Source organism: Gallus gallus, chromosome 9 (genome assembly GCF_016699485.2).
Source record: "Gallus gallus isolate bGalGal1 chromosome 9, bGalGal1.mat.broiler.GRCg7b, whole genome shotgun sequence".
In the NCBI taxonomy this organism is placed as follows: domain Eukaryota; kingdom Metazoa; phylum Chordata; class Aves; order Galliformes; family Phasianidae; genus Gallus; species Gallus gallus.
The window spans coordinates 11,540,236-11,554,330 of NC_052540.1; positions in this window are offsets into that span (position 1 = coordinate 11,540,236).

The window sequence follows — 14,095 nt, forward strand, 5'->3', positions numbered from 1 at the left end:
CATTATTTAAATTCCTGCCTTCCCCGTTAGTCACTCTTTTGGGTGGTCATTTCCATCTGACTATTGTTCACCTTATGGTTTTCCAGAACTCCAGGGCATTAAATCAAAAACAACCAAGGGGAAAGATTTAAAGATAACTTTTTTGTTCTTTGAGGAAAGCAAGTTTGGGAAATAAATGATTTAAGCAACAAATATAATTCATATCTTAGTGTAGTGTGCTTTGTCCAACTGCTTAAAAGAACTGCAAGATTCTTTTTCTCTATAACTAATGATAAACCGGAGATTTACAAAAACACACACTGAAGAGGTCTTCATGAAAGGACCAGTAAAAACATCTCAGTCTGAACTGCCCGAGTGCATTTCCCCCCACTTCTCATTTCATTGGATCTTTTGCAACAAATCTGTGTTGAGCTCTGTTCATCTGACCAGGGTTCAGTCTATCAGACTCCAACTGCACAATTAGAATCCAAATTTGTAAATTAGTAAGATGAGAGCAGATACAGCTGTACGTACCCAGTACCCAGAAGCTAGAACAGAATGGTGACCTTAAACGACTAACAGAAACATACTAAAGCTCTATAATATCAAAAATAAATAAGATATACGAAGGATGATTGCTCATTCTAGAAATGCTGAAGGACTCTCAGATTAATTGTCAAGTTTGAAGTAAAAATATGGGATTTTTTTTTTTTTATATAGAGTGCATCATTAAGGTAAGGAACTCCTTACTCTGGAAGGCACTGGATCTATCAAAAATCCACATTGATTCAGAAAGCAATTGAAGATATTCATGGAAGAGAAACCTGTCAGAACTAGTGAAAAGTTGTATCTCTACAGAAGGAAACCCCACAGAAAGCTTAGAACATAAGTCAGAGAAGTATCACAACAGAGGTGTACTCTTCCATAGGCACACGTTGATGGCCATAGTCAAGTATGGAATATTATACCAGATAGACCCTTATCCTGGTCTACTGCAGACACTCTCATACAATTTGAAGAAAACCTTACAGCCACATTACTCATCTCAATATCTTCATCAATAAGGCAAGAGGTGTAGAATATTATGAAAATGAAACAAATTTTGAAGAAATGGTGTATTTATGAACACAGATAAATTCAGCATTGGATTCTCAAAGACAATACCACTATACAGCAAGGGAACCAACCAGTCTGCCTAAAAATCCCGTTCAAAATCCCCTCTCCGGTTAACAAACAATTTGAGATAAAGAAAAGTTGGTAAACATTTGGTTATTCATATAATTATGTCACATCCATCTTTTAATACACCTATGAGCATCTTAAGTGTTTCTAAAGGAGAGAAGACATCAACATCTTGCTGTAAACTTTTGCAACAACCTCCAAAGAATTTCCCAGATCAGCTCCCTTTTGTAAATTGATTCTCACTGATGATAGTTCTTTCTACTATCAGAGGCTCCCAGGACTCAGTGTGGTATATTGCAGGCACCATTTCACATTATAAAAGCATTAGCACCTCCTTGGTTTCTAAAAAGATATCTCTCCAGCCTGAAATTACTTTTGCTGCTGTATCACTTTACAAGCTCTTTTCTAATTTGCTACTCCCTATAATTCTAGGTATTTTTCAGTCTGACTGCTTTGTACGTATCTCCTTCCATTATGTAAAGTGGTTTCTTTTCAGATTCTAGACTGTAGAGCTACTCAAAGTGAACAAAATTTTTTCACTCACATTTTTCATTATCATTTTGCACTTAAACCATTTCTTATGGGAACTTAATAATGTTCTGTAGTTGATTAGAGTTAAAAAGGTCTGCATTCTTCTTTCAAATATGAACAAAAAGCTCCTTTTGACTGACTTCAATTAACTGAATTGATTTCAATTCAGCGTTCTAAATTTATTCTTCGTCTAACTGTTCTGAAGTCTAGTGAGCCAAATATTGTGTGACAGCTGAATTCCCAAGGCAATACTTCTACATTGTCCATTACACAAATTAACAAAATGAGAAGACTCAACACTGGAAACTGAGTGAAACACATATCCTGAGCTATACAGAAATTTGGACTGGAGTAGGTCAGTCCTTACATTGCTAAACTGTATAAATTCTCCTCCTAGGCCTAGTGATTACTGCCGTGAAATCCTGTAGTGGGGTCATACCAACAGTAAGTCTCCTTTGGGCTTCAGTAGAGGTCAGGGTTTCCTTATGCATCTGCAGAATAACAGTTCTAAGGCAGAGGCATTGTGATTATTTAAAGAAACTCAAAAATACAGTAATCAGGAGGCTTTGTAAGAAAAAACAAGTTGAGCAGGAAAAGTAAAAAAAAAAAAAAAAAAACCAAAGAAAACAGGAAGCAAGGCGAAACTGTATTTGAATCTACATATGGAGTTAGAAAATCCAGGTGGTTTCTGTTTCTTTCCTGTTTACTTCAGAGGTTGAAATAACCAGATGTCAGTACAAAAATATACTTGAGAACTGTAATATTTTACAAGAAATTGGAAGTCATGCTCTGTCTTTTCTACCCTTTAAGCTACAACTTATCACAAGCATAAGTCACTAATATAGTAGTAGGAACAATTTGCATTTTTTTTTTTACACTTTTGCTATTGAAACTTCCAGCACTCAGCCTAACTTATGATGAGAGTCAGTTTGTTGAGTCAATGAGGGCAGAGGGTTTGAATTAGCTCCAAATTATGTTTTGTTTTGTTTTTTTTCTAAAGTTATGCAGCCATATCTCTGTGAATGAATATGCTGTCTCCTGGCTGATTATCCAGCTAACCTACTATGGGATAAGAACAGCTGTGGTAGGTAAAACCAACATTTATTAGCTGGAGTATCCTATTCCAGCAGTGGCTGATGGAGAATGCCTGGGGAGGGAGGCCAAGAACATTGCAAGACGAATTGGAATAGTCTCAGTTTCAGCCATTTGTTGCACAGAGACTTCCTGAATGTTGAAACTGGCATTTCTGGCTCTTGATAGCATTTTGTTCTATTAAACTGTCCAATAATTTGTTCAACTCAAACAACATCTTAGCATTCTGTGGCGAAGAGTTGCATACTACAGACTGTGAAGAAAAGCATTAACTTCAGTCATTTCAAACTATAACTTCACAGTATCATTTCAGCCCTTCCTTTCTTGTGCGCTATAATATGATAGAAAATAAATGTTAAGGTATTTTAATGCCTGCTGCTTGGCAATTTTATGTGCCTTACATTCTATAAAGTCATCACTGCATGCTATTTAGTCATTTTTAAAGGAATGTACCAGACATACAGATAATAATACCAGACATACAGATAATAGGCAGTCAATAGTAGCGTTCTGATTAATTAAGCTGAATTAGACCATGAAGGGAAGCATCAGTCAGTCACGTTGGAAGAAGATGCTTTTCTTCCTTTAAACCCTGGATTATACTGCAATTGTCAAGCATTACTCTCAACACAATGGTAAGGAGAGGAAACAATACTTCTTCAGTTGTAGCTCTGGGTTCAAGGGCCAGGGAACACCAACTGAGCAATATAATTTCTAGCACAGGTGTTTGATGAACACAGAGACTCACTTCATCTACTCAGAGCAACCAAGACTGTTTATAATGTGAACACTGCATCTTAATATTTCAGTGTCTGTAAGACATTCCATTAGGTCACGTTGAGCTAAACTAAGGCCACAATGGCAAAGCTATTAAGTATACAAATTAAGTAAATAGTAGTTATGACTGTAAAAAGTAAAAGAAAACAGAATCCTTCTACTGCCAAATGGAAATGAAAAAAAATTCTTAGCAACTACTATAATAGGCTTTTACAACAAAAACCTATTATCTAACATGTGCCTGTTGAGAACCAAAATGAGCAATGATCAAATCTTTATAGATTTTTTTTTCAATAAATTTATTCTCTCCCACAATCCTCATGATTTCTGCTTTTATATATTTCTATTATAGACTAGTTTTGATTGAGAGCAGATATAATTTGAAGACATGATAAGATTTGCTGGCAGCCTTTGCCACCACCAAGTGTGAAGTCTGAGGATATAACAGCACACCCAACACTAACGAATAGGGCTGTATGAAATTTCATCTCCCACGTCTTCTGATTTGCCCTAACCAGGCACATCATTTCAGACTTATTCAGGACTTGTTGGTGACAAGCCAGTTATGAACACATCAGTACCAGCTACAAATGAGAACAGATCAGTATACACTGCTCATATACTAAAAGTATAATGATATCTGTATCCACAGTAATCCAGCTAATACCTTCACATATTCAGTGAGTAAAAGGGCACCACAAAGAAAACAGAAGTGTTTATAAAGCAGAGAGACCAAAGATAGGAGCTTTGATGCTTGAACACACATTTTCACACAGTGAGCAACGATGATTTGTAATGTCATAGACACATTGAAAAAATCCTTCCACAGACAGTGGAGGTGTTTTTCCTTGGCAGCAAGAAATCTGAGAAGATAAACCAGTCATTATCTAATATCTCACCATTCAAGTTGACTTCAAAAAGTCTATTCTGACAACTGAGTTGTAAATGGGGTTGAAGAACCAACCAATATGAGGGGCTTACCTCATATTGATAGCAGGAAATTACTAAGTTTTTTTTTTTTTAACTTGAAATCACGCAAAACAGTCTCAGAGCATAGGATGCAACTCAGAATTTGGCAGTTAAATGAATGAAGACTATGTGAGGAGTCACAAAAAAAAAATAACCCAAAAACTTTCTACCATCAGTACTGTTGAGTAGCAATCAACAAAATGAAAAGGCTTGTTCTTCAAAACTTAGACGGGTGAAGTATTAGCATAGGTGGTTCTAAGATTGGTACTAGCAGATACAGTTGCTCTAAACTCAAGAAAGGTAGCATTCACAATACAGTAATAAAGAAGGAATCACTTACCTTTTTCCAATGATCAGGGGCCACCAAACACTCCAAAGCAGACGATCTCCAAGTAGAGATGCTTCCCTTGGGGATGCCAGCCCTTAAATGAGTTTGGGGAGGAGTGGACCCTGGGTCCACCACTTCTGATTGCACAGGTGAATTGCTTCCACCTGTGTTTCCAGGGCTGGCTAGATCCCTTCACCAGGTGCTCAATCACTGGTAATTTTAGGCTGTGACCTAACAGTTCCCTTACAGTGATTCTTTTATAAATATAAATATCATTTACATCTAATAGTATATTGAGAATCTGAAGACGGTGCCTTCAAGGAGAGAGAAATAAATGTTATTGTACAATTTTAAACTACAAATCTCACACCCCAGTCATTAGTTCTGCTTTTCTGGATCCTAAAATAGAAATCAGATATTATTTGTTCTCCAGACTCCTTTCCAAAGTCTCAAGTTGTCTCCCACATACAGTTCAATACCAAAAAAAAAAAAAAAAAAAGGTTAAAACTATAGCTGGAAAAGGAAGATTGAGTGACCCATCTCTGCAGGTATCCCCTAAAATGAGCCTTAAACAGTATGTAAACACCAACAGTCACAATCACTGTGGCTCCACTCCCACTCCAAGTCCAGTGGAGATACCAAAACCAATTATTCCTTTCCCAGCAAGGGAAAGTGGCATTCACAAAGCACAAGTCAAACAGATTTTGAGCTCCCCACAACATTCATTGACTGAAGCAGCCTGATTTCAAAACACAATTAAATGAAGACTTTATCTGGGACTTTTAGGAAATAACATCCTAAAAGAAATTCCATCTAAAACAAGAGGTTGGGTACAAATCCTACCTTTCAATAGGTTATGAATTGGAAGCTTATTAAGCATATCTGCAACAGTCCCCTTTGACAAGGAAGTCCTCTATCCGTTTTGCTGACAGTGTGCCACCACCCAGATAAAAAATACAATCATTAAATGAATAAAAAATAAACTGGCCACCTTCAGAACATGTCTAGTTGCCTTTTGTTGACTGCTAAAGGACTATCCTGCACAGGAACCTGATGGATTTTTTATCATTGATATATGAATGCTTTTAAATTCATAACTGATGAGATGGTAATACTATTAAAGGCTGATTTTCACCTCTTCGTGTTGTTATTATAGGGTAAATGCACACATCCCATCTCATCTTAATGCAATAAAGATGGTTTTGAAAGAGAAATGCATTAATGTTGCCCAAGGTTAGGTTTCTAATTGAAATATAGAAGCTTCAGAGAAGCTTGGGGCTAAAGGGCATTTTGTACATAAAGATATCTTCCTCCTCTGGCCTGTTAGTTGAAGCAGTGAGTTTGTGTAATGACCCATCAGTGCACTCTCCTCAGAATACAGACAGCATGTTGTTTAAAATCCCATCTCCCTCTCCTTCTCTGCCAAAGAGCAAGCAGATATCCAAGATCTACTGCTGAGACATGATATTCCCCTCTTAGAATAATTCACCAAGAATTATGGGGGATCCTTAATCTTCACTAAAACAGGCTTTACAGCTGGTCCTTATCTTCCAGTATTTCTCCTAAAAATCACCAGTACACAACAGAGTAAGTCAGTATATTCATACAGAAATCCTATTTCTATAGTTGGAATTTCCTTTCTTTTTAATAGTTTCTTTGTGGGCTTCCATTCAAATGTACGTAAGAAAGTATTCAGTGAAGCTTCAGGTAAGTGAGAACTGCAGTTTTAATAATGATGAGAATGTTCATATCTTCTATGACTTTAAAAATATGAGTATTTCTGTTGAAAACCAAAATAATGAGACCATGAAAAGCCAATGTTGTATTCTTTCAGAGGTTAATTTCCCATTCCCATGGTCTCTTCTCTCCATTTTTCACTGTACCCCCATCAGAAGACAAAAGGAGTTCCTGAATGTGGCACTCTGAAGGTTGCAGGCTGATAGTGCATAAGGCAGGGAGGCAAGAAACTAAATTACACATGATGAGGCACCACGGTTGTTTTTCAGATGGAAACATTTGGGGTGGGGAAGGCTATGTCAAACCATGCTAGCTTTTCAGTTCATTTTATTAAAAGTAAGAAAATATGGGAATGTAGGTTTGTAATTAAAAAAAGCTGTTTCAATAGGAGCAACAGAGTAGGTCAGACAGGCATCATTCCCACTCCATGATTTAACCCCCAGCCAGAAGCTCATATCACACACTGAAGATCAGACACATTGCTGCTATTTCTTAGCAAAGCCTCCCTGCTGCACTACCTACATGGTCATCTGACCTTTCCACAGGGCAGAGCCAGGTAAGCAGAACACTGGGGAGCAGAGCTAGAGACAAGGCCACCCTGCAGCATGAGCTGTACCTGCCTCTAAACCCACTCCAAACCACAGTTTTGACTTAGCTGTCCAGATTTCCAGCAAAGAGGTTGCTACACCTGCCCTAACCTAATGGACTGCACCCTGTCACATCATCCCAGCAGCTGAAAATCATTCCTTAATATCCAACCTCATCTTTTCTATTTCTGAATGTGAGCCATAACATTGAAGAAAGCACCTAACTGTAACCTTCCACTGTCAGTGACATTCCTCAATGCTCTGCTTTTGATTGCATCTCTCCTGTCACAGCCAACCAGTATGGCCTCCCCTTGCTTGGACACATTGCATGCTAGAAAGATCCAATCATAGTGTGATGACAGCTCGACTTTTTGCAGTATCACTGCATTGCTTTATATCTTGAGTTGAATCCCCTGAACTATGCAGGCTCTTTTCCACCATACCAGTAACAAGGCAGACATTCCCATTGTCTGCTTGCTTGGACTTCCTCAGACAGGAGCAGTGGGAACACCTTCTAGTTGCACCAGGGGAGGTTCAGGTTGCATATCAGGAAAAACTTCTCCAAAAGAAAAGTGGCACAGCTGCCCAGGGAGGTGGTGGAATCACTGTCCCTGAAGGTGTTCAAGAAACATAGAGATGTGGCACTGAGGGGCATGGTTGGTAGGCTATATTGATGGTAGGCAAACAGCTGGACTAGATAGCTTTTCCAACCTTAATGATTCTATCTTTCAAATGGCCATCAAACTGAAGTTTATCAAGAAATATAAATGGAGGGTGACTAGTTCCTTTTGTCTTTTGTGAACTCAGACTTGTTTCAATATAGTATCAGAAATAAAGAGTGGATATAAAATTGCACATGTTCAACAATGCTCAATAACAAGGTGCTGAGCATTCAAGAAGCGAGCATATTTGATTTAATCAAAATAAGTGTTGTAGGAAAATCACGTAGGTTTAATTTTTGAAAAGCTATTAAGTTTCAAATTAAATGGAAGATTAAAATAAAAAATGAGCTTTAGCTGTAAAGTGGAGGCTAAATTTGGTCAATTTTTGTTGTTTATCTGTGCATAAAGTCCTTGCATTTACCATTTGACAAATCTTCTAATAAAATACTTGCTGCAATCAGGTGAAGTAGGTTATTAATGGTTCTAAAAAAGATATACAGGATTGCCTCATCCTGAGGCAATTAAGTCTGTGAAGTAAGTGTGTTTAATATCTCTGGGGGCATGACTGGAATGAAACAGGTGATCTTTCTACAATTACCATTGTTTCATTTAGAATTTCTTCAGGGATTTTTTTTTTTTTTAACTGGAGAACGACTCCTCAGCTTACGTTCCTTTTGTTAAGGCTCTGGTTTGAGGACTTCCAAAGGCAGCACACTGCATATAAAGCAGAGAAGAAATATTTTAAACACCTCTGAAAAGCAGTGTGACACTTCGCTTCAAGTTCTAGCATCCCTCACAGGAGAGGACAGTCCCCATTTACTCTCAAGTCACACAAATCAGTAACTCAGCCCAGACCTCACTGCTTTAAATCAGCTCCTTGATAAAGCAGTTTGCCCACGCTGTCTCCTACCTTCTTCCATGCTCCCTTAAGGGACTCAGGGAGCGATGGGTGTAGGGGCAGGGAGTCACCCACCACACAACCTTCCTGCTCAGCCATCATCTTCATTTCAAAGGAATGCTGACTTACATACAGCTTATAGACCCCCAGCCTCAGGCGCTTCAGTTTGAAAAACAAATTCCTTACCACTGTATGCTTTCTGAGGGATGCACTGTGTATACATCAGGGTGCTGTTCGGCCCTTCGCTATAAGACCTTTTATTTTTCATTTCTTTTTTTTCCTCTGCTGTGTTTTTTTTCCCTGTATTTATTAGTAGGGATGGTTTGTGGAGGTATGGTTAATTACTAGAGCTTATGGCCTGCTGTGATTGAAAGCTGATCTCACCAGTTTGGGGTCTGCATTATATTTATTCTGTATGTAATTAAATCTGAATACCATAACTATGCATAATGTTGGAAAATAATGAGAATTTTTTCATTTTTCCTAAGTGAAAGCACATCTGAAAGGTATTTTCTTCCTTAGTACTGAATTTCTACAAAACGCTCTGCACTTTGCACACAAACGAGCAATCAGCCAAAAAAGGGGCATTCTGGTCTACAGTTCAGATGAAAACAAATGTTTGTTTATCAGATACATGTGAACCATTAAAAATAAAGCAGGAACGCAAGCAAACTGTGATAAAGGCTATCCACATATCCTGGGGTATTCGTAACATCACAGACTGACTAGTGACATGCAGAGAAGGGGCGGCACATTCTGGAAGCAGCCCCATCCAAGGGAACACAGAAGATGTAGCTGGAAAGCCCCTCAAACAAAGAAGTTGTAGAAGATCAGGACATCACTCTGACAATGGGGATCAACAATTCCCCTCATTTCCTTACCTAAGGAAAGTGAAACACACTGATATGGGGGAGTTGATCAGACACTGTTTATCCTGCAGTAAATCAGGCAGAACGCTGCGCAGCTAACTGGACCATATCAGAATTAGGCCAGACATATCATATCCAAAGGCTCCAGCTGGTTGTTGGGTTTTTTTTTTTCCTACTATACATCAATCTGAAGTCAGATGAGATCTTTTAGTTCACCAGTTTGATAGTGATCTGAAAGCAGAGACCCCTGGAACATCAGAAACCTTTGATCTGGAAATTTATCTCACTGCTTGCACATATAGCTGATGTTCTGGAAAAAGGCATTTGGTACATGATCTAATGAGATGAATGACAGAGTCAGGAATGCTCCAAAAAAGTGTGCAAGCCAAAGCAAAAATAACTACATCAAAACCACAACTTTCCACCACAGCAGGGCAATTGGAACAAGCAGGGCACACCAGGGTGATGCAGTAACTTGGAGATTCATTTTCAGGCTTAAGAAAAGTGGCAATGTGCAAAAAAGGACATCTTCTTCTAAAGAGATAATGACCGCTATCCCCAAAAGTATTAAAGGTGAGCAATAGTAAGCCAAGTAAAAAAAAAAACTGAGGTGCCAATGTGTGTGAAATACTTCTAGGATTATGGTATCTAAAATGGTCATTTTGCCTTGTCCTGTCACAAGTAGTAAGGATTAGACCAATCTCTGTGGGGTAACAGAGAACACCAAAAATCATTCAAATGCTCAGGCATTGCATTATTAACAACTCTTCTCTTCAGAAACTAAGCCATTGAGTCCACTGCCACAACCACAAAGGATGCAAGCAGCCAACCATGTTTCTGACATACCAGCAGACAGCTATTTTCCCTGCTTGCCAGGCTGCAGATATGTAACTGAGTAAATACTTGAGCAGTCAGGCTCAATCTGTGGATCAGAAAGCAGAACAGACCAGCCCTTGCAGGACAAGATTAATGGCGCAGGTGTCAGCAAGGCTGTTTGCACCAGCCATCACCAGCTCTTTAACAGAACCAGATGTACCAACTATTTTTTTCCAACAAACTCTGCTACACGCAACACAGAAGCCAGTAGCAGCAAAAAAAAAAAAAAAAGAAAAAACATAAGCATCCTCTGATGTGTCAGAACTGTATTGATTTGTCAGAAGAGTTTACCTGCTCTACCAAACTGGGTAGGAGCCTCAGAGTCAGCAATAATATCTGACAAGGACAAGTTGCTGCTTGCAGCCTGGGGAACTCAGGGGCGAGGCCAAGATCCAGTTTGTAGCCTATGCCACAGCCTCAGCCTTGGCACCAGTACAAAGCCTTTCCCTGCCCACCGGTCTTCTTGTCATGGTATGCATTAGCCACATTGCCTCTCTGGATAATCAAGGGCCAGGGTCCAGGGAAGAAAGAGTTTTTGCCCCATGAGTTGGGCTTAACCTTTGAGCCACCACTCATGAGGAATGGTAGCACATAAGAACTGGCCATGACCATCTGCTTCTGCTGTAGTAATTCTGCAGAGCTCATTCCCCATCACCTTCAGCCAACCCGTCTCATTTGACCCAGCTACTTGCAACACCTCCAAACAACATTAACTGTAGCAGAACAGAGTGCTCTTGCTGCAAACACTTTTCTTCTGAGTTCTGTACAATGAGAGTTTCACTTCTCCATATCTTCATGTTACCTTTTTTGTTTGTGTATTCAGACACGTTCAGAAAATCTCCATAAGCGTCTTGTGACAGAAGGTTAAGGAATCCTATTCCCAATACACAGAATGCCATCCTGTATTGTGCCGCTTGCACAGGTATCAGTGTACCAGATTTTCCACTTTACTTTCACATAAGAGCATTTATCGATCAAAAATAAAGAACCCTTTCTGTGGGTGGTCGGTGCAACCAAAATCCAAGTTGCAAGACTATTTCCTAAACAGAAAGCCTTGACATTTCATGAGACCAGCAAGAGAACAAATAAGTTCAGTATATGAAAGCAAAAGTGACAGTATCCATCCCCCGTAATAATAGTAATTTCATAAATTGTAGGGTTTATATGAGTGTTATGCAGACTATTAATACATCTCTGAAAAATTTTAGCCAGAGGAAAAAAAAATTTAATTAGGAGAAAATAACAAACATGCTGAAAGTCCCTCAACACCACCACCACCTTGCATGTAATAATTATGTTGTCATTTGTGCTCAGGGAGAGCAAACAAGAAAAAGACACACATCCCTGACTCCTCCAAAGAAAATGTTTGCTCAAGAAACACGAAGTAGGAAACATTTTCACAAATCTTATTGTGCCCCAGAGAAGCTGTAAGCTGCACAGCAGACATTTACACTTGCCAGAGCTCCACTCTAAACGGCCTATTCAATACAAATGACTGCCTGGCACCGTAATCGCTGTGCTGCTCATGTGCTTTTGTTTATCTTCTCGAAACATATGCACGGTAAACTTTTCCAAATGAAATTATCACAGGTGAAGTTTATTCTTTCTGTCGTGCAGCACATGGCCCGGCTAATCTCGTGCAGGAAGATGGGGCTGAAATCCCCGAATCTGACTGTGTTTTGTTGAAGCTGGATGCTTACCAGTAAGGTTAAGACAAATGACAGATCTCAAAGCCTTGCTATAATTAAACGTGAAAAGAAAAAACATGCTGATGAGCCACACATATGGTATTTATTTTGTACCACATTTGTCCCTATCTGATTTTTGCTTCCAAATTTGCTATCCGCTATGATACATGGGGTTCTTCATACCTACAGCTGATTGCAGCCTCTCCTCGACCCAAAGTGGCAATAAAGCACTGGTTTTGGATTTAAATTCATTTTTGTTTTTTTTTTCCTTTCTGACTGGGGCTGCCAGAATCATTTTTTCTTAATGAAAAGTAAAAAGTGAAAGCACGACTGTGCAACACTGCAAAACCCATACCCACAAACCTGTGAAATACATGAAGCTTTCCTCACAGCCACTGTTAAAGCAGAACCCCCCACAATGACTTCACTTGAGAGTCTGGGTAAGAACAAATGGCACAGCATCTCAAACTTTAAAACATACAATATGTCTGCAAATTATTTCCATAAGTATGTTAGTAAATGGAAAAAAAAAATAAAAAGCTTAAATCAAAGCAGAGGAAAGAGTGGGAGTTCACCACCAAGCAGCTTGTCTCTCAGTAGAAAGAATGTTTTCAGGTTCAGATAAGCAAAAAATCACTTTAAACACTAAAGCTGTACTGGTTGCTACCAGGTGGATATATTTGGAATGGGATTGCTTACGGGAAACACTTGGATGACAACTAAATTCCAGGGAAGAGCACTGTTGAGCTGTGCTCTGCTTTCCATTAGAAATGGCTCCCTCCATATCTCCCACCACCCCTTGTAAACTTCCTCTGATACACCAAGAAACCAAGAGCCAAGATAACACACACTGTTTTTCCTCAGCCCCCAGTTGTGAAAGAGCTGTTTGTTTGATTTCAGAGTCACACAGGTGCAAAATCAGTTAGGTCTCAGCGTCTGGCCATGTGCTGATTCCCTTCCCCAGTCATCTGGTGGGTAGAAGAATTAAAACTAAGAAGTCTGGACATTTCAAACGAGAACACCCACACTGATTTTGAAAGTCAGACTTTCACTTGCTTCAGAAAAGCTGTTGCCTCCATAGCAATGCATAAGCTGGGAACTTCTCAGTACCTTGGGACGCTGTCTGAAACATCCCCATTGAAGCACATGTTAGTTGGAGTTCTTCACAATACTCTCACCTAGCAAAGCTCTCCCTTTCGTGTGCCTTGTCCTTAATTGTTTCACATGGTAAGCCCATGATTAAATACTTAAAATACTCCCTCTGCTGCCAAAGCCTGCTTTGTTATCCTCAAAGCTAGCCCTACTTGCTGAGAAGCAACAACAGAGGAATTGAGCGCAGAGTGAAAGCTCCTTCCCCTTGAGTATGCCAGTACTACAAGATTGAGTTCTCTAGTTTTATTTTTCATTAGTGCTGAACCTGATACTTCTCTTGCCTAAGATGTACAGCACATAGCCAGAGAGATTTCAGTGTGACTCTCCTGCCTCAGGGCAGGATCCCCTTGCTCACATCACACCTTAAATCTCTGTCTGGCTTCTCACCGTGGATGGAGATTCAGAAGCTTCCCAGGTCAGCCCAAGCACTCAGCTCTCCTTTCAGTTGGGCACCTCCACCCAAAGACCTTAACTGCAATTTAAGCCTATTTTCTCTTCTGCTCTCCATAGTACCCTACAAAGCATTCACACTGCCTTCTTAGCAAGAGTTTTTAGTACATTCAGAGGCTCTCCTAAGCTATCATCCTCTCTAGACCTAATCTTACTCAGGCAGTCTTTCCTCACAAATCATGCCCTAGAGCCACGATCAAACCTGTTGATTTCTTAAACGCTTTTCTCATTTCCCTTTATTTATAGCTCACCTGCCACCAACTATCCAGTTGTTCCTTCTCACTTAGCAGAAGCATTTACTAAGAGAAAGGCTGTAAG